A 27,239-nucleotide genomic window follows, 5' to 3' on the forward strand; every position below is an offset into this window, starting at 1 on the left:
TTTTCAGTATAGAAAGGACAAAAAGGCCAGGAGATTTATGCACTTTTTTTTCTGAAATATGCAGCAGCTTCCAAACCAGTCTGCTCCACAACACTTGCTGGAACGCAGGCACATGACAAGACTCAGACATGACTATGCGAAAAAGCACACATCCTGAATCGCAAAGATAGGAGGGATGGTGGTAATAATTAGAGACAGAGACAGGGAGAGAGGGATTAAACAAGCAAAACCCCAAGTAGAGAAGATCAGTAATGTACTGTTTCTTACTGACAGACTGCTACTTGTTTTTTCAGAATGCATTGTAGAAATTTAAATTTTAATCTCTCAACTAGCATGCCAAATGACAACATGAAAAGGCAGAAGAGATTCCTGTCATTTCTTTCTATTGGACAAGTGAGGTTAGCAGGAGAATTTCTGTAGTCAATTCCTGTTCCTTAGCTGAGGATTTATGTAAGTCCAGATGATGAGACTAAGCTGCCAGAAGCAGCTGTTTATAATTAAAAAAAAAAATCCGAAGTCCCTCAAACAGAAAAAACAGCAGAAGATTTGGGATTTATTCTTATTTTATAAAATTTCAAAAGAAGAAGTAATTTTCATATTAAGAAGCCTTATTTCATAGATGAAGAATGAGAAAACATTTACAATTTTTTATACAGTTCTTAGTGCCTGTATAATGCTAGACTGTGCAAGTTCAGAAAACAAAAGCAAATAAAATCTGAATATTTCTTCTCTCTGAATGAGTCAGGATAAAACAATTTAAGTGCACGTAAGGACACCACAAATAGAAAAGAACTGATTTTTTTTAAATCTAGATTTTTTAAAAAGGATTGAGTGTCCAAAGACAGGCCAAGGGAAGTCCTGTATCACTCATTTGTTCAGTGAAAATTTATGTAATTTAGTACATATTTCACTTAAAATGCATATTGAATCCACACTCATGGCTATAGACCTGTACTCTAACTCTGTTCTCCAAATTTAACCGCTAAACCTACAACAGTTCTTTCTCTTTGGTTTACTGTGCCTGGAATTTCAATTCAACAGGACAGGAAGAAATTATTGATGCCCAGTATAACTCTCTCCTCATGAGTATGGCTCTCACTAGATGGAAGGTAAGAATTTACGTTTGCATGGACAATTGATTCTGCTAACATTATTGGTAATATATCATATTCTGCTTACAAAGGAATATATAAAAAAGGATTGTTTCTTGTAATATTTTAAAAACATGAGAGATACTAATAAGACTTGCCAGGGTCTGGATACAGTCAGTTATCGGATTCTGGAGTACAGTAAGTAGAATGCATATTAATTGTGCCCTTCAGGGAAAAACCACCTATTACATTTTTAAAAAGGTAACTTCAGTTCTATATACCAAAGAAAGAAACAAGAACAAGGTTTAGTAATCTGAAGCACTAAGCAGTATTAATCCTTAACCCTTAAAGGATTAGAAATCCTGACACTTCACTATCATTTTCACTATACCCTATGATTTCCTGATGACTAACTATAGGTAAACGTCTGCTCCATCCATTCTTGACTGTGGATCTAATTCAGAGGTGCTTAACCCTTTTTGTGCACTATAAAAGGAATGTAGGTGCCTACAGCTGGTTCTGAATATCAGGTCTTGCAATGCCTAAGTATGTTCATGTATCTTGCCCAAAGTCATTTTGTCTGCTAGATGACATCATCTCCTAAGTCACACTGATTTTTCTTGAAACTAGGTTCCCAAATCACTTCAGTCATTTGAAAATCACTATGTATGTCTGTCAAGAGATTCTCTGGACTCTACCTCTTTTTCATTATAACAGCTATTTCTGTCTTAAAGAAAGAGAATTAGTCACATAGCTAAAAATGGTAGTGGTGGAAACCGTATCGTTTTTATCTTTTTTCATCTTTTTCTCCTATTAGAAACATACCTGCTTGGCAAATGAGGTTTTAAACAAAATGGATGTTACATGCTTGAATTCATAATTCTTCCTAATGCATAGGCAGTAAATAAAAAAGTAACTGAAATGCTCTAGTACTTAAAATATGTGCCTTTAAGGAGAAAAAAATTTAGGCATAAGCCATGTCATAATAAATTTTTAGCATACGTGCCCTCAAGGCACTTCTGTCACAGTTTACTAGGAAGAGCAATATTCAAAGTGTTCAATATAGAGAGGATTTACCTAAAACAGAACACATTTGATTGCTCAGTTGTGCTACAGCAAATAGTACTTATTTTTATTTTTTATTTTTTTACTGAAATTCAGAACAAAAATCTCCACTAGGTTTCTCTGGTTTTTTTGAAAGGTGAAAAAACCTCTTCAAAACTGTTTTATGTATTGAAATGGCTACAAGCTGCCTCACTATAGTAATGGAATTCAGAAATATAGAGAGTTATCTTCTTTGGAAATAACTGCTCTCAGTATTAAAATAGCATCCCTGAAATAATTCACTGCAATGAAATTTATTCATTTTGCTTTAAAATATCCCTAAAACTTCACATGCTCCCGAATTTTAGAAGTTAGGGGAAAAACACCACATTGCTATAACCACCTTTACAAGATATAGTCTGCCCATTCTTGCATTCCACGCATTTATTAGATGATATAAAAGAGAATGAAGTGATACTTGCCCTTTTCTGTCCCTGTCTTTAGTTTGTAACACTGCTGTCAATACTAGTAGTGCTCAAGAAATCAGATTGAGCACAAGATAGTGTTTAACTCTCTTTTAAGCATCTCATGTCAGCCTTAAAAGACTCTATTCCTTTTATCTCTTGTCCTCATTTCCTATCATGTACGTGTTGTATACATGTGTTCATTGTATTTGTGTGGGGAAATATACCTATATGTGTCAAAACTTGATGGAATAAACTCCTTTTCATCTGAAAGAATGGAAACTCACAGAAAGAGTATTCACTAAAAGTATACCCTAAAATAAACCCCATACTTGGGAATTAATGTTATGTACAAATTAAAGTCATGACTTAGATATACAGAGTAGTGAGAATTGATGGCCATTTTTCTATCCCAATTAGAATAATTTATAATATACAGTACATCCTGTCAGATACAATGTGCTGACATCTTTACATGAAAGGACAAAAAGAGTAATACATAACAATAAACTCCCAGGACAGCATCAATTAACACTGCCAGACTAAGCAGTTCTTCTTACTTATCTTACTAGAGTGGCTTATTTAATAAACAAAACAAGACTTCTCAAGAGAATTGTAATGTCATTAGTTTTATTCTTCCCTTAACCTCCTATGCTGAATAGGGCTTTTTTTTCATAGTTAGATGTACCTGTCAGAAATGTGACATGTATTTGTATTTTCTCATCCTCATACTTTATGTCCTTCAGTGATGATGTCCCTGGGCACCTGCATTAGCACTCAGATAGGACCTTGGACTACGGAACCCTCTCTTTTCCCTCCTTTGTCCTTTTTTTTTTTTTTTTTTAACTATGCTTTTTTTTTTTTTTTTTTACTGTTCCATATTTTTCATCGCTAAGGCTTTTTTCCCTACTTTTATTTAAATATTTTCACTTAGGGAATACTATTTAAATCATGGCATGATCAAGTCTATCTGAGGCACTTGGGAAAGTAACAAATTACACCAATTATATTTCTATATAAAGACAAAACCTGAAAAGAAAAAGTGAAAAATGGAACAAACTTGGCAACACATATTCATGCACAAAAAACATCTGCCATTTTATAATATTATTTCCTTCATTATTTCCAAAGTATAATAGACTACTGAAAATTTGGAGGTTTTTGATGAATCTAAGCATTGCAGGTGTATTGGAAGAATACAAAGAGGGGTTGGGTAGCCCACTGAGGCATAATGAGAATGGCTTCTCATGTCTCACAAGGCTCTGGGATTTCAATTAAGAAGGAAAAACTAATTTCTAAATGATTTTTTCAAAGAAAGTCTAAAGAAACCAATAAAAAATTAATAAGAATACCAAAGCCAGAATAGCGAACGGCTGAATATTTCAGGCATTCCTAAGACTTCTTTCTGGGAACACAGCATCTTCTGAGATGAACCTCTGACTTTTCCTCTCAGCTTAGATACTCCATCTACTTGTTTTTGTCCCATAAAAAGTCCAGTACTCAGATGACATCTGGCACAATCCCCAAAAGCTTGTGGAATTTTTCTCAGAATTTCTCTCTCTCCTCCATTAATATCAGTAATTCATAAGCTATGTTTTGGGAGGCCAAACTAATTATGGGACTTTGTTTTTTAATGTAGAATGTAGAAAAGTATGGCTAAATATTAATTGATACAGGGTCTCCTATCCCTGTCAGTATATGCATTAAAGCATATGAATATATGATGTGACAGACTCTCAAAGTACCCAGTGTTTTAAAGTAAAGTAGGCACAGATACGACGACTGGAACAATAAATTACTGCTCTTGTTTTTTTTCTGGTTACTAAATCCAAGTTTAGAGCAGACCACAATGTCCTTGTCATCGTCTCTAACTTGATGACTTAAAAATAACAATTTTAGTGAAACCTTGTCTCCTGTTACCTGTGTCCTTGAGAGACAAGAATATTTTCTATAAGGGTGGACAGAACAGTTTAAAAGTCAACTATTGCTACGGGAGACGTATTCTTTTAATTTTGCACAAAGAAAAATACAGTAAAAATGCTACAAGCTTTTAATATTTTATTTTCATACATGAATCCTTTTTTTCTGCAGTTATCAAATTGATTAAGCTTATCCTTTCAAACAAAAGTAAAGTGAAAATTTGTCTTTTATACATATACAGCTTCACAAACAGGAAGTCAAAGTCTATGTCAATTAATGTCATCTGTAATTCTCTGTTATCAGCCAGATAGTCAGAAAGAATTAACATTCTCCATTTTCTCTTCTAAATCATAAACCAGAAGGAATGATCATCTGAAGTATTATTTTTAAGGAGGTCCTTACCTTTGAAGTCTTTTGCAGTTCCTTTTGGCAATCTGTTGAAATGGAATATTTACCTGTTCAAAGATAAGGTATTATTAGTGATATCTCAGAAGGCACATCCGGAGTAAACCCCATTCATTAGTTAGTTTAATATATATAGATTAATCTTAATTATGTTCCTGTCTGTGTATTTCTATGATCCTCATCAAGGAAATTGCAGGGTTCATGAAATGTGATATGCTCTTAGAATTGCCAAAAGGTTAAAAGAAATTATGCTCAGTGTGATTTGGGTAGCTCCTAAATGCTGACCTCCCACTTATTTTTGCATTTATGGGCAAACACCTTTATTAGTCTAAGCATACTTGTTCTATGTGGTAGCTACAGAATTTTCAACAATATCTGGAATCCAAGTAACTATGCCTACAGAGAATTTTGTAGTCCACCATTTTCTTGTATCTTGTTCCTTTCTTGTTTAGCACTTCCAGTTTAAGTTTCAATGGGTCAGGACCACTTTTTATTTCTCCAATTGAACAATGTCTTGCAAAACAGAATTCTGTCTCAGAGGTGTTATGACACTAAATACATAAAAATAAATACTGTACACAACTTGGCATATGGTAGTGTTGTATGGAACACACAAAGACTTAAAAAAAATTACTAATAGTTCATATTTCCTATTTACTGATCTATTTTCAAAAGTTCATTGAATTTTCTGAATCAAATAAGTTACCTTAACTTACAGACTTGGGAAACAAAGAAACAAATCTGTTTCCACAGCTCTAGGACAAAAATCAACTTACTTCCCATTCTTTTCATTACTTCAATAATCACAGAATACATATTCTACTTCTTAGAAATCTTGCCTTATTTCCTGTTAGGTTGTGGCATTTGGAGGCATATCCCAGTAGAGTGGTAGTCTCATAAATGCAGCTCTCTGATAAGAGCACATAAAATTTACTGTCTCACTTCAGTGCATCTGTTGGTTTTCATTTATTTTCATCACTTTAAAAGTACTGAAATGCTAACTGAAACTTTCCTTTTGTCTTCAATGGGAAAACAGGAAATAATATCCCCAATAATATTCTCAATACTGTGAAATGTGAAGTATTCTAATGTATTTCAGAATGAAGACTTTCTATCATACCTCACTAAACATCCAGGAACTCAGCATCCCTATAGGTGAAAGATAATCTGTTTTGCTTAATGGCAGTTTGTGGAAAGATGGTTAGGGGTAAAATTAGAGGAAACTGAGAAGTTATATTCACATCCTAACAGAAGCTTTAATGGTACAGAAATCATAGCTGTTAATCCCTGGCTAGAGCACGGTTGGCAGCTCCATGATGATTTCCCATACAACAGTAAGCACCTGCTACGGTGGATGGAATGGATGATGGAGTGGAGATACCACGGCCAGACTTTGTAAAAATCCTTTCAGGGAGGGGAACTCAATGGTACTTTGCAGGTGATAAACTGCCAGCACCTGTCAACCACGGGACATAGGAGATGTACTGCTGCTGAGCCAACAACTACGGTGAAATAGCCCTCCTCAGATGAATTTAGTTCATTAAATACTAACTGTAACATTATTAATGCACACCTCTATCCCCAAGTTACCAGCCTCCATAGTACGGCCACCTCCCACTGGGCATGTATCCTATATTTTTTTGACTGTATCTTTAAAAGCTAAGCAAGAGAATTTTACACCAATCACTACCAAAGGTATGTATGACTAAAGTCACTCAAGCTCTACCTAAACATAAAGAAATAGCATAAAAGTAAGTGACGGAAGACTCCATCATAACTTCTGGTATCAGTGGATGGGCTGAACCTGTCTTCTCTCCCATGGGTACATCTTTGGGTAAGAACTGTGCTCTATGCACACTGAATACTTTTATTGGGTATTAGAGCTTGTCTGTGTATTGCTTTGAATATGTTTTTGCAGTCAGATACTATCACTAGCAACCCTCAAATCTTAATCTGTCACAATATTCTATTAATGAAGAGTGTTATTCTGTAAACTGTCAGTGTGTCTTTCATGGGCACTGGCAGCCGCTGGCAGTGGATAACACTCTCGAATAAAGTGGAAAGATCTGCTGAGGGGTCTCCCTTATGCTGTTGGCATGTTTCTTAGAACAAGTCAGTTGAACTACCCTCTGATCCAGCAGGACTGTTCAGTGAGTGGTCCCCATAATGGGACACTGACAAACTGGTTGGGCACAAGGGTCTTGGCTTTCCTGGGACGGGGACAGACAAATAAAACACTAAAGGACCATAAAAATCATCTAGTTCCAATTCCCCAGCCTCAGGCAGGGACACCTTTCCCTAGACCAGGTTGCTCAGAGCTCCATCCAACCTAGCCTTGAACACCTCCAAGGATGGGGCATCTACAATTTCTCTGGGCAACCTGTTCCAGTGCCTTAAGCACCCTCACAGGAAATATCTAATCTAAATGTACTTGCTTTCTCTTTGAATCCATTCCTCCTAGTCCTGTCACTACATGCTCCTGTAAAAGTCCTTCTCTTTCTTATAGGCTCCCTTCAGATACAGAATCAATTTGTATTCATTTTATTGCATTTTAAATTCTCTTTAACTTTGAATCATTTAGGAAAGTGGCAACTTACCCACCTATCCTGAATCCCTAACACATATCTATTCTTGTATTTAATTTTATTAGTAATCAAAGTAATAAAAACAGAATCATTATATTAAATTTTTAGCTTCTCAAATAATCCTTTATAATTTTGATCAGTATTAATACTAGTTCTTTTATACTTATCGTGAAATTAAGTAGGAAAATCTAAGTGACTCATAACTAATCAGTATCAACCTGTTTCAGCAGCTGCCAACAGAAAATCCTTTTATGATATAGCCCATGCTAACCACTAGACTGAAAAGTTTGAAAAAATATATATGTAATTTTCGCTCTTATTTAAAGCTTTTCTCTGCTTTTGCATAAGCTTTTTAATTTTTCTGTCTTCAATTTTCTGTTATAAATGAAAAATGTATGTGACACATTATTCTATACATGATTACTTCTATAATATGTTTTAAAAATAAAAAATAAAATTAATAGTAATAGGACATATTATTATGACCTGTAATCATAAGCATAATTTTTAGGCTCAGCAGAAGATCACTCATTTTCAAAGTCCAGCAAGTTTTTTAATATCTGGAATGATCTTACTATCTCTCTAAAGCAAAAATTGTCAAAGAAGTACAACAGTAGTTGCAAAAAGAATTTTACAATCATGAGATAATACACATGAATATAAATAATATTTCTAAATATTGTCTTCCTAAGGAAAAAAACCCACAGAATGCATATGTTCCAGTCAGGAGGAAAGAAGAGGAATTCCTTAGGCTATTCCCCAGAACTATCACAGTTGTTCTGCTCTTACACAGTCTTACTAGAGCAGCCAGTCTAGTCAAAATATCTTTTTTATTCTTGGACTATCTCAGTTTCTGCAGACAATTTATTTCTTTTAAAAGAAAAGAATTGTCTTGTTTTTTGTTGTTGTTGTTTGATTTTTTGGTTGTTTTTTTTGGGTTTTTTTTGTGTGTGTGTGTGTGCAGTTTTTGTTATTTGCTTGTTTTTAGTACATTTTCTAAAATGCAGTGAGCAGAGGAGAAAAGCTTTGTAGCTCTTTTCTTTGACTTTCTAAATAATGGATCTTACCTGATCTGTTAGGATCAAAGGTATATAACTCTCCTGTGACCCTCAAGAGTTCTATGGTAATTTGCTTTGCATATACTGAAACTGTAAAATAATTCCTACCCATTCCTTTGCCTGCCTCATTACAGCCAATATATGTGTGTAAGTGTTCACACACACAGAGTGACACATGGTGGCATAGAGATGAAACAAGCAGAGTGTCCTTAAAAATTCAAATTTTACATAATAGCATACAACACATTTAAAGATGATGAGAGTTAAAGAATTGTCAATAATTTAAAACAAATACAGTTTACCTTCATAAAAATTTTAAAGAAATTTACATCTTGACAACCAGTCACCTTTATTTCTTTTTTTGAGAAGATTAGAAATAAAATTGATAATAGGAGTACAAGCACCATAATTTGGATTTACATAAAGCCTTTGATAGTGTCTCAAATGATAGTCTTCATCTTAAACTGAAAGCAGGAAAGATTCAGGTTAAACATGGGAACAGATAAAGAACTGATTAAAGTAAAGTGATTAGAAAGTAAAGTGTTGAAAAGGGCCACAGGGGAGTCAGTTCTTAGATCTTCATTGCTTCTAATCTACATAAATTACCCAGACAGAGAAACTAGCTGTAGAATTGCCAAACGCACTGATGACTTACGACTGAAATGAAGTAGCAAGTGGAAAGCAACAGAATTAAATGATAATTCCCCTTGGAAAATGGTTTACATATTAAATGGAAAACAAAATTTAAGAATGATAAATATAACATACAAAGCATTCCCCGTTTTTCCTTAGAGAAGCACAAGAAGCGCACTTGTAAATATTATACAAACTTAAGGAAACCTTTCTGAACTTGTCTAGATTATTGGAAAACTAAGAAACTAGGAAGAAACTCCTGTATACTGCAGCTCTAGAGAGGGGCAGGTGGGGGCGGGGAAACTATCATTTCAGAACAAAACGTGATAATAACCTTTGCAGTGGTACAACAATAACTATTCAATTCCCTTCTTTTTGCACTCTCAAAGCAAACACAAAAAAGGCACCTACCTTGCCCCTACCCTGACCCCCTGTGTCCCCCAACATTACGAAAAATTTCCAGTAAGGAAAAATGAAACATTTCACAATGAAAAATAACCCTTTGCACATAATTATGGGTGTGGGGGGGTTGTGTTTGGTTTTGATTTTTTGTTTGGTTGTGTAGTGGGTTTCTGTGGCTAGGTTTTGGTAGCGGAGGAAGCTATAGTGGTGGCTTCTGTTAGAAGCTGCCAGAAGCTTCCCCTGTCTGGTGGAGCCAATGCCAGCCAGCTCCAGGATGGGCTTCCAGCTGCTGGCCAAGGCCAAGCCAATCGGGGGTGATAGTTAAGCCTCTGTGATAACACATTTAAGAACAGAAAGTTATCGTGTAGAGGAAAATTCCAGCCAGGGAAGGGAGGAGTGAGAACATGTAGACACCAAGGTCAGTGCAAAAGGAGGGGCAGGAGGTGCTCCAGGCTCCAGAGCTGAGGCCCCTGCAGCCCGTGGTGCAGACCATGATGGAGCAGTTGTGCCCCTGCAGCCCAGGGAGGACCATCAAGGTGCAGTGACCCACCTGCAGCCCATGGAGGAGCCCAAGCTGGAGCAGGTGGATATCTGAAAGAGGCTGTGACCCCGTGGGAGGCTCAAGATGGAGCAGCGTCCTGCTGGAGACCTGCAGCCTGTGGAGGGAGGAGGCCACACTGGAGCAGGTTTTTCCCAGGTAGGACTTACGGCTCTGTGGGGGACCCACCTTGGTACAGCTCATTCATGAAGGATTGCACCCCATGGAGAAGTGAGCCATGGGACAGCAGTTTTGTGAAGAACTGTTGCCTGTGGGATGGACTCACGCTGGAGAGGTTTGTGGAGGACCATTTCTCATGGGAGGGACCCCACGGGAGCAGGTGAAGGACTCCTCTTCCTGAGCAGCGGCAGAAACAACTGACCATAACCCCCATCCCTGCCTCCCTGCACTGCTGGGGTGGGGGAGGAGGTGGAACTTGGAAAGAAGGAGGGGTGCAGGGAAGGTGTTTTTAAGATTATTTTATTTCTCACTCTTTTGCTCTGATCCTGTTAGTAATAAATTTAAGTACTATCCCCACTTCGAGTCTGTTCTGCCCATGATGGTGATCAGTAAGTGACCTCTCCCAGCTCTATCTCAACTCATGAATCCTTCGCTGTTTCTTTTTCCTCTCCTCTATCCAGTTGCAGAGGGGAGTGAGGGAGCAGTTTTAGTAGATACCTGGCATCCAGTGAGGGCCAATCCAATAGAGGTGGGTTTTGGCTTAGTATGGTTTGGGTTTTTTTATTCTTGCAGCACAAGAATAACAAGTAAAGCAATATAGTACACAGTAAAGTAGTATAGAAATGTTGAGGATCAGACTTACAGGAAAACATCTATCTATACATTACTGATATAATAAATATAACCTAGTCAAAATGCATAAACACTGAAGCAATTAGAAAATACATGTTAGAGATGATGAATGAATCTCACAGGAAGTATGATGATGCTCACTGTCATTGTAATTTGACTCATGCACTACACTATAAAAGTAGTGTTGTAATTATGTTACTTATATCCTTCTGAAGCCTTTGAAATTGCTACTCGTATGATAGAAACATAGGACAATGAAGAAAATATTAGTTCAAAAACCTAAGTATATGGGTCATTACATTTTACTATTTTTTTCTGTAACTGATATTCTAATCTTGACTCAGTATCATATCTTGCCTCCATCCATGTCTCCCTCTGAAAGTCACAGTATTTGATCTTAGTTTGTATAGAGAAAAAATTGACTGCAACAGAAATGGCCACACAGAAATAAAAAATTAAAATAGGAAGAAAAATTATGTGTAATACAGCTACATAATTACATGTACATATGGTCCTTGAGACAGCTGCATAAACACAATGGAAGCATAAGGGTTTATAGTGTTGATGAAATTGCATTCCTGTGTCCATTTGAATGGTAGCTGAAGTGGCAATTTTAAGTCCAGCACCTGCAAACTATTTTCGTACACTACACATAAGAAATTATGATCAAGAGATGTTTGTATCAGGGCATACAGCTAAGAATTGGGGGATATGAATTTGCATGTAAGGAGAAATTAAGAGAAGGAAATTTATATCGTCACACATATAGTTTTTCAATATTTGGGTAATGAATTTAATATCTCTCAGTGCCCACCATTTTAGAAATACTTGTAGTTTGATAGACAACTTGATATCAAATACAGAAGGTTTCTCTATTTAATATTCCATTGCTAATACTTGTTTTGCTTTTTAAAGGTCATTAATGTTTTTGACTACATTAATTTGAAAGCTGCCTGAATAACACAGAAAATTGATGTAAAATGAACATCTGTGTAAGTTGACAACACACAAAATTGTTGTCGTCTTCAGAGATGACTCTTCCTGGCTGTTTTCTCCACTGATCAGTTCAGCGTATCAGGAGAAAAGAGCCCAAATAGAAATTCACAATTATTTTTTATGTTCTAGGAAACAGAAAAAATTTGGCCATTTTTCCTTCGCTTTTATCAGTGGCATCCAGCAACCAGACAGCTTCCTGGAGAACACTAGGGACTGCTAAGATTAGAAAAGCAAGTTGGTTCGTTCCTTTTTGTACTTATGCTAAGTATAAGAAACAAACAGTATGGTCTGATAACAAATGGCATAATAAATTTTATGAATCTAGTCTAGCATTTGTAACTCTTTAAGAAGCTAAGCACTGAAGAATTCTCTCTTTATTTTGAATTTGGCCCAGTGATAAAAACTTCATCCACAGGCATAATTCTTTAAAGAAAAAATTAGACAACCTTGTAAGACCATCAAAACCAAGATGCTCTCATAAGATCATCTAGTGATATTCCTGGTCTTCAAGACAAAAGCAGAGAATTGCTTTAAAGAAACAAGGTTAAATGTAAAACCTATGTGTACAAAGCTCCTAGGGAAAGAACTTTTTAATGGAATCCCAAGTCGCAAGTCTGGGCATTTCCCTTAACATACATTTGGAATATTGGGAAGACAGTGCATACTTTAAACTCACATAACTTCATAGTTGTGCTGGTTATAGTACATGGATTTATGATCTTGTAAAAGTCTAGCTACTTAGAAGTGCCATATGTTTTAAGAAAATAATATAGCATCATAGTACTGCACATAATTGTGTGGTTAATCATTATCCTATGTTAGAGAGGACAACCTATGTACATACTATTATAATTAGGGTCAGTTAGACAGGTGAGTCTAGACTGACATCTACTCCATGTGTAACAATCAGAATTATTCCCTTAGCATTTATTTTGTGATCTGTTAAAGTAATGTATTTGTTCTTTGTTTCACCCTTCTTGGTTTTGTTTTTGTTTTGTTTTGTTTTGTTTTTTTATTTTCTTATTAATTTTTTAAGTGTATATGACCATTTACTAATGAAGACCGGATGGTCAGCTTTTATAGGCAGACTACCACATTGCTTTTGGGATTTTATACTTAATAGGAGTTGAAGGTTCTTAACAAAAACAAAAGATAGCATCTTCTGTCATCACTTGGTATCTGTTCATAAACCAGGGTTATGTTCTAATTATGCTTCTACATTCTAATTATGATATTATGATTCCTGAAAAATAAAGCTCTTTTATTCCAAACTCTTATAACGTAAGAACCATGAGTTACCTGAGTAATGTACTGACAAAAAAAAAGTGTAAGCAAATCTCCTGAGGGTGACATAGCAAGCGTTTGCATTTGGCTCTTGTATACTTGAAAATAATATAAATTCATTCACTTATGTTAGATGAAATATTAAAGAGTACTGAGGTGTATGAGTGCATTATTATTTGCATCTTGGTACTTTGTTTCCCAGCAGTTAATTGTGATGAGGAGGCATCATTTAGAACTTGATATGTAATTGAATAACTCTATTCAAATACAAGAGTGCTAGAAACATCTTTGTCAGCAGCTGTTTCCTGACTCTTATGCACACATTTTATATGAAGACTGATGTTAAATTTCCCACAAAAATTAAACTTTACTGTGAATTTAGCTATACCAAAATGCAACAGTCTTGAAGGGCTTCAGAGAAAGCACCTTAAGTGCTTCAGAAGCCAATCTGGAAGCCATTTGGAAGCCAATCCTGTCACACAAAATCCATGAAAACCCATGTCTGGCAACTGAGTAATAATAAAAACAGATCATAAATAGAACTGATAGGTACTGTATGCTTTCAAAAAACTGTGTGAGACAGGAATTACAAGAGAGGTACAACAAAGACACATCAACCAACCCAAGCTGCTACTTCAGTACTGCAAACAAAGAAAAGCCTCTTTCTCCAGTGCAAGGAGATATCCAAAGCACAGAACAGTTGAATAAACTGATCTTCTATTGTAGGCAAGTTCTTGGTAAGACCAGAGCTTTAAGAATTATAAACTGCTGTGAGTGATTACTGTTGCCTTTCAAGCTGACAAATAAAAAAGGAATTCTTTGTTAGCATCAGCAAAATATTTATATCCACTGATTTTGAATGTTGAACTCAGAAATGTCACTATTTCTCCCTTAAAATTGCCATTTTATCTCTTTGGCTGAAATAAACATATAAAGATAAAATACTTCTAGAAGTATTTGGCTTCTGTGATCATTAGCCTCTGTGTATTAAATTGAATATTTTTTAATCTGAAATTCTTTTCAGATTAATTAAACCTAACATCTCACAATTTTCTTAATGTTTCTCAAATTACACCTTAGAAACAGTAATTGAATAGTCATGTGAAAATCACTATAGGAAAAAAAGTGTCATATATTATCCATGTATACACATGGATGGTAATCTCCAATGATGAACGATTTGAAGAACTAAAGCTCAAATGTACTGTGAGAAAACCAAAGCACATCAGAGAGTTTTAGAGTAGTTCATTTCAAGACACACTTGGTCATCTCTTACAGATCTTATTGTTTAAATGCATTTCTTTTGAGCTGGCATTAAAATAAAATTCAACTGAACAAATTTATTATTATTTATTATTGTTTTTATTATTTTTATTATTTATTAATTACAGTAATGTATTACCAGGATAACAAAATGGGTATACAGAATTAAGTGAAGTAACACACATTAAAACCACAAATCAAACTCCCTTACATTTAAAACAGAAATTATTATTGTTCAAAGCTAGCAAAAAGGCCGATATTGTTATTTGTTCAGAGCTAGCATCAAGGCTCTAGATTTCATTGTCTATAGCTTCCTGAACTTCTCTCTGAATTTGATAAGTTGCAGAGCTCATTGCCTCAAGAGACAAATTTCTATTGCCTCAGTTCAGAAAGTATTTCAAACGTTTTTCAGCATGGGAATATCTTGAGTTTAAACATTTACCTAAAGCTATACATTTGCTTAAATACCACCCTGAATAGGGACGTATATTTAATTTCTCCACAAACTAGGAGTAACTCTAAGTTGAATCCTGTGCTAATAAAAAAAATCCAGCTCTTGTTTTTCAGTGATCCACAGAACTAACAGCCTTTGGTTTGCTAAGGTTCGGCAAGAGATGATCTGTGAGCTACAAGCATTGGCCAACCGCAACTGGCTTGCTCTGCTGTGAGTTCTGCCTCAGATCACAGAACATCCTCCCTCTGTATTATGGAGAATAATGAGTAAAATCCCAGGGTTTTTTTACCTAACAATTTTTTTTACCTATATCTCCTGAAAGCGATTCAGGAGAATGTAGGGATCTTGTGATAACATGAGAACACAAATGAGCCTTAGGAAACTACGATAATAACTATATATCTGATAATAACTAGTTGTAAAGTATCATTTTAGTAAACAGCATTAACTTGTTCCTTCTAGGCCTAGAAAGTTATTCAAAAGTCTTGCCATATAGACTATACTAAACTTATAAAACTGAAAAAAGGCTTATTTTTGCATAGCAAATACATTAAGTGAACACTAGTAGCTATGGAAACTGAAACAAGGCATAAATTTTCCTCAGAAAATAAGAAATCAAATTTACATTGCCAGATTAATTCTAAGAGTTAAAGGGTATCAAAGCATAACGCATGAATGGTTCACAACCTTATCCACAAGAATTATTGTAGTTTTATTCCTGTGAGATCTGTATTCCTTTCAAACTGCAACTAATTATAAATTGGCTGATACACCAATACTCAGGCTGTGTTAACATTTTGAATTTGTTTGCCCACCTTACCTTCTTTAATGCAAGTCCAGCTACTTTTAAAGAAACAAGTTTTGTCAACACTACAGTTGTAAGCTATTTTGTAATAAAGGCTATTCTGTGCACATTAATAATACTGACAAGAACAGATGGCAATTATCGCTTTTAACTATTATTTTTTTTTCTGTTGGTATTAATTACCTGTGCTTAATTTCTGTTGTTATGTCCACTGGGCACTGAGGTAAGATGCTAAAAATCTGCCCAAATACTTTCATCCCATTGACAGCAGCAGAATTCTTATTAAAATTGAAACATTACTGTCATTTTAATGAACTCATTAGGGATGCATAAAATTTCATCATTATCGATAGCTATTTTAACGCTTTTCTAATATTAAAGTGCTTTATAAAGTAAGCGGCGTTCTTGCTAAATGTATAGTTAAAACATCATCTGCTGTACTTAAAAACTAGAAACATCCATAAAATTAATTAAAATATCAGTCATATGAATCACTGGAACATTCTCTACAGTTACTTAGCATGCTGAAAAATCTCTGGATTAAATCTCTTTGGGTTAAATTCCTGTTCACTGATTGTCTAGGAATAGTACTCTTTCTATTGTGTCTCTGGCAGAATGCTCATGTCCAAGTTAGGCAGCTAGGTGGTTCTCTTCTGCAGCAAGGGAAGAATAAAATTCCTAAACAATGTGGTCTGTAACAGCCAACACGCTTAGCAGAGAGCTGCTTAACTTTTGTCAAAAGGTAACACCAAAACCAGTCTTAAACAAACAGCCTCCAGGGCTTCTCTACAGGAGCATGTCTGCTTTCAGTTAAGCTTCATTGCCACAAGCTGTTTCAGTTCATAGTTTTCAAGCATTCAACCAATGATCTGAAGACATGTTAGGGATATTGTAGACTTTAGAGCTATTCATTCCCAAACCTCAGTAGTAACATAGTGTTTCAGTAGTGTGAAAGAAGACCCTATTTGGATCTTTCTAAAGATAGAGAAAAAGATATGGTGTTGATACAATTTCTTCTGAGGTTGAACAAAATGTGTTCCTGGAAGCATTGGGGAAATAATTTCCCTAGACCAGCAGGCTAAGTACATGGGCAGGACAAAGAACTCGGGATACTCCAGTCACAATCAGACAGATATGGCTTGATACACCAGTGAAAACACTGGTTCCAGCTGCCTTGTATTTGGATTTTTAATAGTTCAGGCTTCTTCACTCTGTTGTTGCAGAGTGGAGCAACACTCCAATGTTGCTGATGGGCTCGGCCTCAGCCAGGAGCAGGTCCTTCTCAGAGCTGGTTGGCATTTGCTCCATTTAACAACGGAGAGGCTTCTGGTAGCTTCTTACAGAAGCCACACCTAGAGACTCCCCTGCTACCAAATACTTACCATTCAAGCCCAATAAAATTATAGCTCACTGAAAATGCTTGGTGCCTTCTAACAAATAAAGCTAAAGAACCCAAATTAAAACTTCATGATCTTTAAAATTATTCCTGTCTCACAAGAAGGTATTTTTTTAAGCACAGAAACTCATTTTTATTCAGTGAGAATTCACAACAGGTGATACTGTTTATCATAAATGTTTCAGAAACAAGTTTAATAACCCAAATAAACATCTTGGCACTATACCGGCAAGAACTATTTTGAAGACTTCAAATTTAAAGCAAACCTATATATAAAAGAATCCTTATTACAAATATAGTAATTCCCTCCCAATTGCTTATATTGGGACTCAAAAATGATCATCTGTTTCAACAGCTGTAGATGACCAGTTTGAACAGAAAATCAATCTTTTAAAAGGTGGAGCATATACCTGCACTTAGGAATTACAGAAATCAACTAACAGGATATTCAACACAAGAAATTAGTGAGAATAAAGTATTTATTTCAAGTGGAAACTGGTGAAAAAATTAGGTTTAAAGGCAAAAAGAATAAATAAAAATAAATAAATATATGTATATATGCGCACATACATAAATATATATAAAACCCGGCTAAAACTAAATGGGTTGTTTTTTACAGCATTTGTCAGTGGAAATTTCTTTCTTAAAATAAAATTTAAGATTATTCAAGCAAAAGGACTTCTATCATTGCAAACTATAACAGCCTAAATTATTGTTCTGCATCTAGACACATATCACATGCTTGTTTTTAATACTGTTCTTTATCTTGGAAAAAATCAGAAAACTTTAATTTCTCTTTTAACTATTTTATACAGATGCTGAGATCAGCAAATGATTCTTACAATATATTTTGAGGCAAGATAACAAGGACAAATTCTTTGCCATGGCTGCTATGACTTTTGCCTTCGCTATGACTGCTGAGTTATTATCAAATTGCTGGCTTCCACCTGGTTAAATTGGTTGTCTTCAAATTATTGTGTAGGATTCTAAATAAATATAAGAGAAGCTTGAATTGCCTGGTAAAGTAGCTTTGAAAACATTTTTTATAATGCACTTAACCTTAAATAGGTAATCTAACATCCTCAAAATTTTGAGCTACTGGAATGACTTCATGAAGTTATCTCCTTAAATCTTCTGGATTCAGGAGGTTTAAGAGGCAGTACAGTGGGCTAGTCTATCAAGAAATTTTCTTGCACAGTGCAATTCTTCACTCGAAAGATTTAGTGTGATAGTGAAAATCAGTTTTAATAAGTTTCTCAAGATATAGCTAGTGTATAAAGCTAATTATTCTCATCCTATTAATGCTTTTCTTATTTGATTCAATGTGATTTCACGCTCTTTCTTGTGGCTCTCTGACACTGACTGAAAGGCTATGGAAATCAAAGAAGACTAAGTGGAAAAACTCTAACCTCTATTTCATATCTATTTCACAACAGTCATCACATGCTGAAATAAAAGGGTGATAGCCAGAGCACCACAAACAATTCATTATGAATTCATCTTTTAGATTGCAAGATCTTCTAAGAAAAAAAAAATTATGTAGAAATAGAACTGTAAAATCAGAGCCTTCTGATTCATAAACTGAGAAAATATTGAGGTCACCTATTGTAACTTTTTCAGAAATTTAAAGATTTTTAATGCTTCCCAGTGAGTAGATATGATCTCCATATTTGCTTTCAGCTTACCCTGGAGCTGAAGAGAAAAAGTTGCCTAATACATTGAAGGAAATTTACTGATACCCTAAATACTAAATTCACTAAGCAGCAACATATTTAAGGGAGAGAAAAAAGGCAGCATGGGAGTCTGTATTGTATCTAGTACAGGTTAGATATTTAGAAGTGATTGGTCTTAGCACATAAGCCAGAAGCAACAAGACCATCACAAACACCTTGTAGTTCACTGGAGTTGGGAATTAAATGCCTATTATTTTATGAGACAAGGTTTGTATAAATACCTTAAAATGCGACAAAAAAGTTGGCACTGACATTTTATTTCAGAAGAACAATTCCTGGAGCACGCCATGTTGATTAACAGAGTATTATCTCTTTGCAGAGAATACAGAAATGGGCATTGGTCTGCATCACCTTTTTTTCTTCCCATCCTTTTTTCCTCTTCACTTATTAAATTGTATTTATCTTGATCCACACATTTTTCTCACTTTTTCCCTCTCAATTCTCTTCCCCAAACTGCTGAAGTGAGTAGCTGGTGAGTTCTTAGTTGAAGGCCAGATTTAATGCATCACAACTTCACAACAGTAAAGCTTCACTTTTCAGCTTAAATTGGTCATTAACAGAAAAAGATTTAGGAAATTAATGTATTGTTTGAATAAACAGCACCAGCCAATAACCCCAGACATCCATTGGTTTGATTGATTTGAGTGCTTCTTTCTGAAAGGACATTTTAAGAAAGATGGATGTGTGCCGCCATTGGAGTGCCCATAGTGTTACTCTTCCTCATCCGCAGCATCATGGAAGAACATTGCCGCAATCAGCAGCATGAGTTCCCTAATCATAACGTTTGGCTTGAGAAATGCTATGCAGGTAGATGATGTGAACAATGATGGTCTAAATATTTCATTCATATTTGATAACAGCAGTAGTCTATTATTCTAAGAACCACATTTGTAGTCATAATCTCATTGCTGTTTTCCATTCTGTGAAGTTACTCTATGCATAAGTATTAATTACCTTAGAAAATTGATGAAAACTACCCCAAAAGCAATTACAATGGAAAATATCTTTGGCTACTTCAGAGTATAATTTTTTGTTTTTCTTCAAATATCATAAAAAGTACATAAAAATAGGCAATATTGCACCTGAGGCTGTCTAGCATTAAGCAGATGATCCAGAATTACAGTTTATACCATATGAATGTCCTTTATCTCCTGATGATAAGGTTGCATTTCCATACTCTCAGTGTTGATCAGGTTGAATCAGTGAAATCAGGTAGGGATAAAAAATGCTCAAAAAGAATAAACCGGACAAGATATATTAATTCTATTAACTGAATGAAAAATGAAGTTTTTCTCCAGGGATGGGGTTTTCTAAAAAGCTTAAATCTAACTAGTTTTTGCAAACACAGACCCTTTGAAACGCAATCTCTGGGAAGCATAATCTCTGATTTCAGGGATGTGACTAGTAGTTAGTTTCCAGAGTGCCAGTTGCTCTCCAGTTGCCTGCACTATTGCTTCGTCCCCTTACAGCTCTAGTGCAGATGACCATAGAAAGTTGCCAGAAGGGAACCATTGCCCAGAGAAACTCAGTGACACATAAAATCCCTAAGGAATGTTCCTCTTCAGCTTCACTAGGTTACAAGCTAACTGGAGTATTGAAACATTGGGGAAGTAACTGATGCAAAGCACAGATAGATGATAAGATTTATAAGGCATAGAGGGAAGGTAGTGAGGTAGGAGATGAAGATGTATGACTGGAGCTATGTTTCACACTCTGACACTGGGTTGTCTGTGTAGTGTCAGACTGAACTAACAATACAGCAACAAATGCATTAAGTGCACCTAATTTCTTCCGTAGTTCTTCTGTGTTATTTGGAAATAAGTACACAGATACAAGATATGAAAAATATGTACGTAATCTCAGTACCTTAAGTTTTAATCCTTTTTTAAAAAGTTTTATTAACTTTTATGAAAAATCTCAGTATTTGTTTGGAGTTTGCACAGCACATCAAGTGTAATATTACAGTTCAACATAGTAGAATGACCTTCCCTTAACTTAATTTTTCATGAATTTTATATAAAATATGTAAAATTTACACCTATCTGGCAGCAGTTAGTGGTGACCTGATATATTTCCGAATGACAGAAATATTATTAGAAATATTGATGTAAAGTTAGCCTAATGTTAAGTCTTGAACTTAAATCTTCAGTACTGCAGTTGAATTATTCTAACCTAAATTAAAATCTGCCATTCATAGAAAAAGCTGTTGAAACAGGAAAATATATAATGTAGCGCATGAAATATGGGAAAAAATCCTGAGGAAGTGTTGAAATAAACTATAAAGACTAAAGTTCTGGCAATGAGAAAGCTGGCTAGAGAAAATGCCTAAATATTTTATTTCAAAGCCTTAAATTGAAAAATTGTTTGCTAATAAAGGACAGGTATGGGGGGGCATTGTTGATTTTTTAAGTTAATACCATCCTAGAGAAGACTAGAGTAATTGCTGTAACATATATTCATTCATCATTGATATAGCCCTAGCAGTTTTAAGATAACCAGATCAATTTAATATAATATATGATATACTAACGTAAATATAATATTTCTTATGACTTATTACGTGTTGCTGTAGGATTGTTTTCTGGCCTTTGTATATATAACTGAAACACTGTCTTCCTGTAAGCTAATTAATTTAGAATGCTAAACTTTGTTCCTTGATAGTACACTGAGGTAATAATAATAATAAATGGAAAAATTTTACTCAGAAAAATAAATTATAGAACAGCTACATATATTTAGGAGATTAAATATGTAAAAAAAGGTTGACAGTTTCTTCCTTACTAATATAGGCACTAGTTATTTAAAAAATGAATTATCTGTACTCAAAAATGAACTTCAGTGTGTCTGGCCTGACATCACCACTTGAATACCAAAATGAATACGAGTGAGAGTCTTGAGCTGTTTTGTCCATTTTTTAATGCATTTTACCAACAATCCTATTTTGAATGTAGTTATACAACATGGATCAACTGTCCAGTGTGGACTACTGGATAAAATACATCATTTGCACTCACATGTTCTACCAGTACGTGCTCCTACACATCATATAAATATGCACTACATCAGCAACAGAGCGCAAAGCCTCTGTTTCCTGAATTCCCTTTTCAAAACTCTTTTACGTAAACAATTTTTAGAAATATTAATCCAGTTGGAAAACATCTTATATTAGCTCTTGAAACAAGATATTTCTCCTATTATGTTTCAGTTTTGTACAGCTAAATATTTTCTAATAAGACATTTAGAAAATCAGTTGTATAAGACAGAGTGAGGACTGAACTAACTTACAAGCAGAGCTCTCCCGAACTAAACGGAAGGATTACTGAAGTACTTCTAGGCTAATTACAGGAATGTTATGGAACAGCAACACGATTTTCACGATACCTCAAAATTAAAGTCTTAGAAGCACTTAGTGCAAAAAAACCACCACCATATGCTTCATACAGGTAGCATGCCAAAACCAAGGAAAAGTACCAAAAAAATCAACTACTTCTTTTTTTTAGTATAGGAGAAACAAAAATTATTTTGTAAGTGTCACATTCCATTACTTTTTGTACTACATTAGTTTGTTATATTTCCAGGTTTTTTTTTTTAATTGATACTGCCCAATTGATACATTTCCAAGTTTGTTTAATAACACATAAAGTTTACACTCTTTTTATATCTTTCATCAAAACACTGTTGTACTCACTGTGATAGATATAAACATAAACTAGTTTATAAACTAGTTTATAAACATAAACTAGTTTAAACTAGATATAAACATATACTAGTTTCCACTCTAGTAAAGATTTATTAGAATATTACATTTGTGAAATCCCATTTTGGGATTTTCTACTTAATTTTGTGTTGACAGTAGACAACTAACACATGAAGACTGCATTGAAAATAAAATTCCCACAAAGAAGATAGTCAATTTTGATATTAAAATAATTTAATTTCACTGAGTAATATTGATGCACCACATAATCCAATTAAGATTCATTTACTATAAAAATGAAGAATGGAATACACAGTATTCTGAGAGATTATGCTCACTGTTGTTTTTGCAACGCTAAAGAACTTCAATATTAGTATTGTCCTAGGAAACCACGTGCTAAGTCACCAAAATACCAAAGCTGAATTTTAAAAATTTGTTTAGTTTCATTTATATATTTCAGAAATTTAGTTTAATTTGATTTAACTCAATGGACATTTAAATGTATAGATGGTGTATATTTTATATGATATTTTGGATAGGTCATGACAAACCAACCAAAACAATCCTTATGATGTTACCAAAACTAATTAAAGGTTAAAAATATTTTTTTAAGAAATGTTTTATACCAGTGTTTTATACTAACATGATCTTTCTGAAATCAGAGGCATTAAACTGACAATAAAATCCATTTTTAAGCTTCTCATGTGCACAACATTTTCCTCAGCCATAAAAAAGACTCAAATGTTCAACTCAAGTCTTTTTAGTTTTTGGCTGAAGTTATGCATCAAAAAATGCAGCAACAGCAACGAGATTTTTCTTCCTCTTTCTAGTCCTAGTTTATATAATGACAATGGCAATTTCTTCTAATGACCATGGAGGAGGGGGTAAAAAGGTACGTTGCATAAAGGAAATGCCACACAGAATGTGTTTTAGATTCATTCATGCTTTTTATTCAATTGCACCCAAAATATCTACGTCCTTGACAAAGGCATCTGTTATCAAGACTGTTACCGGAATGGGTAGAATCCATGCTGGTTCCAAAGCATGTACTGTTTGCAGTAATTTCATACAGAAATATGAATTAGAAAAAAAAATGACAAACAGAACTTAGAAATATTTTGACTGTGGTGAATGTAGTGGAAAAAATAATGAATTATGAGCATAAAGAAACTCACCTACTACTACTTTTGCTTTAAATTGGATTACATGGGTTTACATGGGTTTAATTTCTTTAAAACAAACCAAACCAACCAAACAAACAAACCAACCCACAACCCCTCCACAACCCTTGAATGCTTATTTCAAATATTCAATTAAAACAAAACCACTAATTTGAGAATATGGTCTTGCAACTGTACACCTCAGTTAACAGTAATTCCCATATGGTTTTCCTTCCATTCAAGGAGCTGTACAGTGTTTTATGCATTTCAGTCTGTTGAGCCACCACCATACAACTCTGTGAAAAGAACTCATTTGTCCTGCATATATTATAGTTGGTTACTAGAGAAAAAAAGTCATACCAGTAACTTAAAAATCTTCAAGAGTACCCATAAGGCAGCTCAGGATATCTCAATTATTATCTTGCTAACCCTTAAACACATGGTATACAATAAAAGGAAACTTTCATTTGGTTTAACATTTCTTATTTCAAGACAGCTTTGCTTTTTCAGTAGATATGCTGAATTTTAATATAAAAGACATCAGATAAAAAGAATCAAGTACTGATGGTAGAAGAAAAATTGTCCACAGCCGCCTGATAAGGTCAGAATGATAGCGCTCCTCTTATTTATGACTATCACTCTGTAGCCTGCAGATATTTCCTAATGAAACTCTTATATAACAATAAAAATTTTCAACCCGTCAAAAAGTGCAAGTGAAACAGAAATAAAATATAAACATGGTTAATGTAAACAATGAACGATGCACAAGCACCCACAGAAAAGCTAGCAAATATTACTTTAAGACAAACCCTTGGTACTAACAGTTCTGTATACTAGACAAGCATTTTTTTCTGTGTTTTGGAACACTAGAAATTCTTATTTAAAAGATACTTTGTCCACAAGGATATCAAACATAAATTTTTCATGGCTCAAAATATCAGCTCAGAAGCAATTCAAATGTCTAGAATGTGTTTCTTTGCTTTATCAACTGTCTATGAAAGGTTTGATATTCCTCAAAGTGTTCCCTATTCAAAATTCTTTGGCAAAAAATTAATTTAAATCCATCTCATGTGTGTACTACTTTGTTGCAACTGTCAATGTATTTACTATTCAAAAGTTTCTGTTTCAACATTTATATCATTCTCCAATTTGTTGTTGTTTTCTAAACAAGATTCACAAGTTGATGAAGGGCAAAATCAAATGAAGAGTCTTAGAGCATTTTCAACTTGATTTTAATTCCAATTTTATCCAACTGGATAACCTTTGTAAAAACAAGCTTCTTTTCCAAAAGGGACAGGCTGATAACTAATATGTTCCAGTCATGGAGTCCAGTATGATGTTTTCTATGTCAAATAGGCATGCTGATCAAGGATCCAAATTTTGCTCATATTCATAATTTAATACACATCTGACATAGGAAAAAACATCTTTCCCAAGAAAGTCCAATCCCAGTGGACCAAGATTAAAGGAAATTGCTTTAAGATTGCGTCTAATATTTTTATTTATTGTAGTTTTTACTTTTTGTTCTTAACATTCATTTCAAATGCACTGAAATTTATATTATTTAAAGGTTTACAAAACAACCAAAACAGCACGTAAAGTGTTTATGCTAACAGTCACCTCTTCTTTGGAAGGGAAAAAACCCCCAATTTTTATGCAGTGTCTCCCTTTTTTCTGATATGAAATAAGCCTTTTGTCAATATGAAATTACTTACTTTCACAGTAAAAAGTACTGAAAGCAGTAATTTATCTTGCCAAAAACATATCTAAAAACATATTAAAGATGTTCAGTTAATTTCTGTTAAAATATTTAGATATTTTAGCTGAGTCCCCACAAGTCATAGATGAAAACATTATTGAGTTTGAAAATATCCTGCTTCATAGAAAACTGGTGTCACAAACTACCAGGCCAGAGCAAGCAGGGCAAGTTTTGACTTGTACTCTCAGTCTTTAACAGAATTCAAAAACTAATTACATAGGGACTGCTTTTATAAAGAGAAGTGACATCTTTTAATGACAGTTTTTAATTTGCCAGCTTTTGCTGTAATAATAACAGTAAATCTTTTAGCTACAATTAACTTCCACCTTTCCGTATTAGAGAAGTATTAGAACAAAGCTTTGAAATTAGTGGAACAGTACATGCAGGTATTTTCAAACTAGTAGTGCAAGAAAAACCTTCCATTTCAGCTTTATTCCCAACCTGACAATTATGAATTATTTCCTACATGAGTTCTTGTTAATTATTAGCTGATTTCAAAGCAGTAGAACAAAACCTCAGCTGTGTAAACCATTATGAATCTATTTGTGTCTGTAAAGGTGTACGGATATAAGCATCAGAGCAGTTGTTCAGTATTAGCACTGGTTTTGACTTAACATATTAATCTAGTATAATAAAAAATAGTCAGGATACAGATAAGTGGTAGGATCAGAAGAAATAAATAAAAACCGGTATGCTTTCAAGGAATCACATGCAGCTTGAATCACAGATGAAAAAAATGAGCATCAGATGCTGCAAAAAGACCAATGGCACTCAGAAGGTATAGCAGTTACTTAGTACACAAGCTATTCAGAACAAAACATATTTGCTTATGGTTTTTATAGAATAGCAATGACAGAATGCAAAATTATTAACTATGTTTTATTAATGGCAAAGAAATTTAATATTAAAAATGTATCCATCTGGCTACAGAAAGAATGCTGAGTCTGTGTTCTGAATATTGTCAGGTCATACAGCAATCTGGCTCCCGGGAAAAACGTCAGGGGTTCCTAAGGATGCTCAGTTCCAAGTTATGTATTGTTCTCTTCTACAGAGGAGAACTGAGTACTCAAATGAGATTTATGACAGGATATGTTGTGGCTCCATTTTCTGCTTTCCATAGTTAAAGAAAGATGTCAGATCACTTAGATAAAGGAGCCCTTAACAAAGAAAAGAATTAAAAAAAGTGTACATAACCCATATACAATGTTAACATACATTTTTGTACATGTAATTATATTTAAAATATGTGCATCTGTATGTAAATATTTGTAAACATACTCATATATAATGTATATGAGTATAGATATGTATACATACATAGAAAATAATCAGTACGCTATTCTTGTCATAAGCAGAGTTAAGCAATATGATTCCTGAAATATTAGTCTTAGGGAAACAACATAAGTCATTCACTGTGATTTTGAAATTGGTGAAGGTAAAGGTTTGGAAAAGCACTGGGGATTAAAATTAGTAGAACATTATTGAAATGACTATTAGATAATAAAGTTTCCCCAGCAAAAGAAAATTATGGTGGTATCTAAAAACAAACTAATCCTCAGTGTAGAAGGAAGGTAAAACAAGAATTATTTGAATATGTTCTTCAACTAGTTTCAGGGCTTATATCAGTCAGCCAAAGTTTTCAATAAATTCCTCTACCAGGTTTTGAGGAAAAAAACCCTAAATATCTTTGTCTAAACCTTCTCCACTAAAGCTCTTCTAGGTTAAACAGTTTGGGATCT

At 34.4% G+C, this 27,239-nt stretch overlaps 1 protein-coding gene across 6 annotated transcripts in view; it reads right to left on the reverse strand.

Moving 5' to 3' along the window:
• TENM3 (teneurin transmembrane protein 3) overlaps window positions 1-27,239 on the reverse strand; it is a 1,265,035-nt gene that overhangs the window by 1,129,060 nt on the left and 108,736 nt on the right. For all 6 annotated transcript variants that reach the window (XM_039388717.1, XM_039388716.1, XM_039388715.1 and 3 more), the window contains exon 2: window positions 4,922-4,974. The gene's annotated coding sequence lies outside the window, so the exon portion shown is untranslated. The remainder of the gene's footprint in view (window positions 1-4,921; window positions 4,975-27,239) is intronic.

Source organism: Pipra filicauda, unplaced genomic scaffold (assembly GCF_003945595.2).
Source record: "Pipra filicauda isolate LSUMZ 115617 unplaced genomic scaffold, ASM394559v2 scaffold67_size6003252_pilon, whole genome shotgun sequence".
NCBI classification, from domain to species: domain Eukaryota; kingdom Metazoa; phylum Chordata; class Aves; order Passeriformes; family Pipridae; genus Pipra; species Pipra filicauda.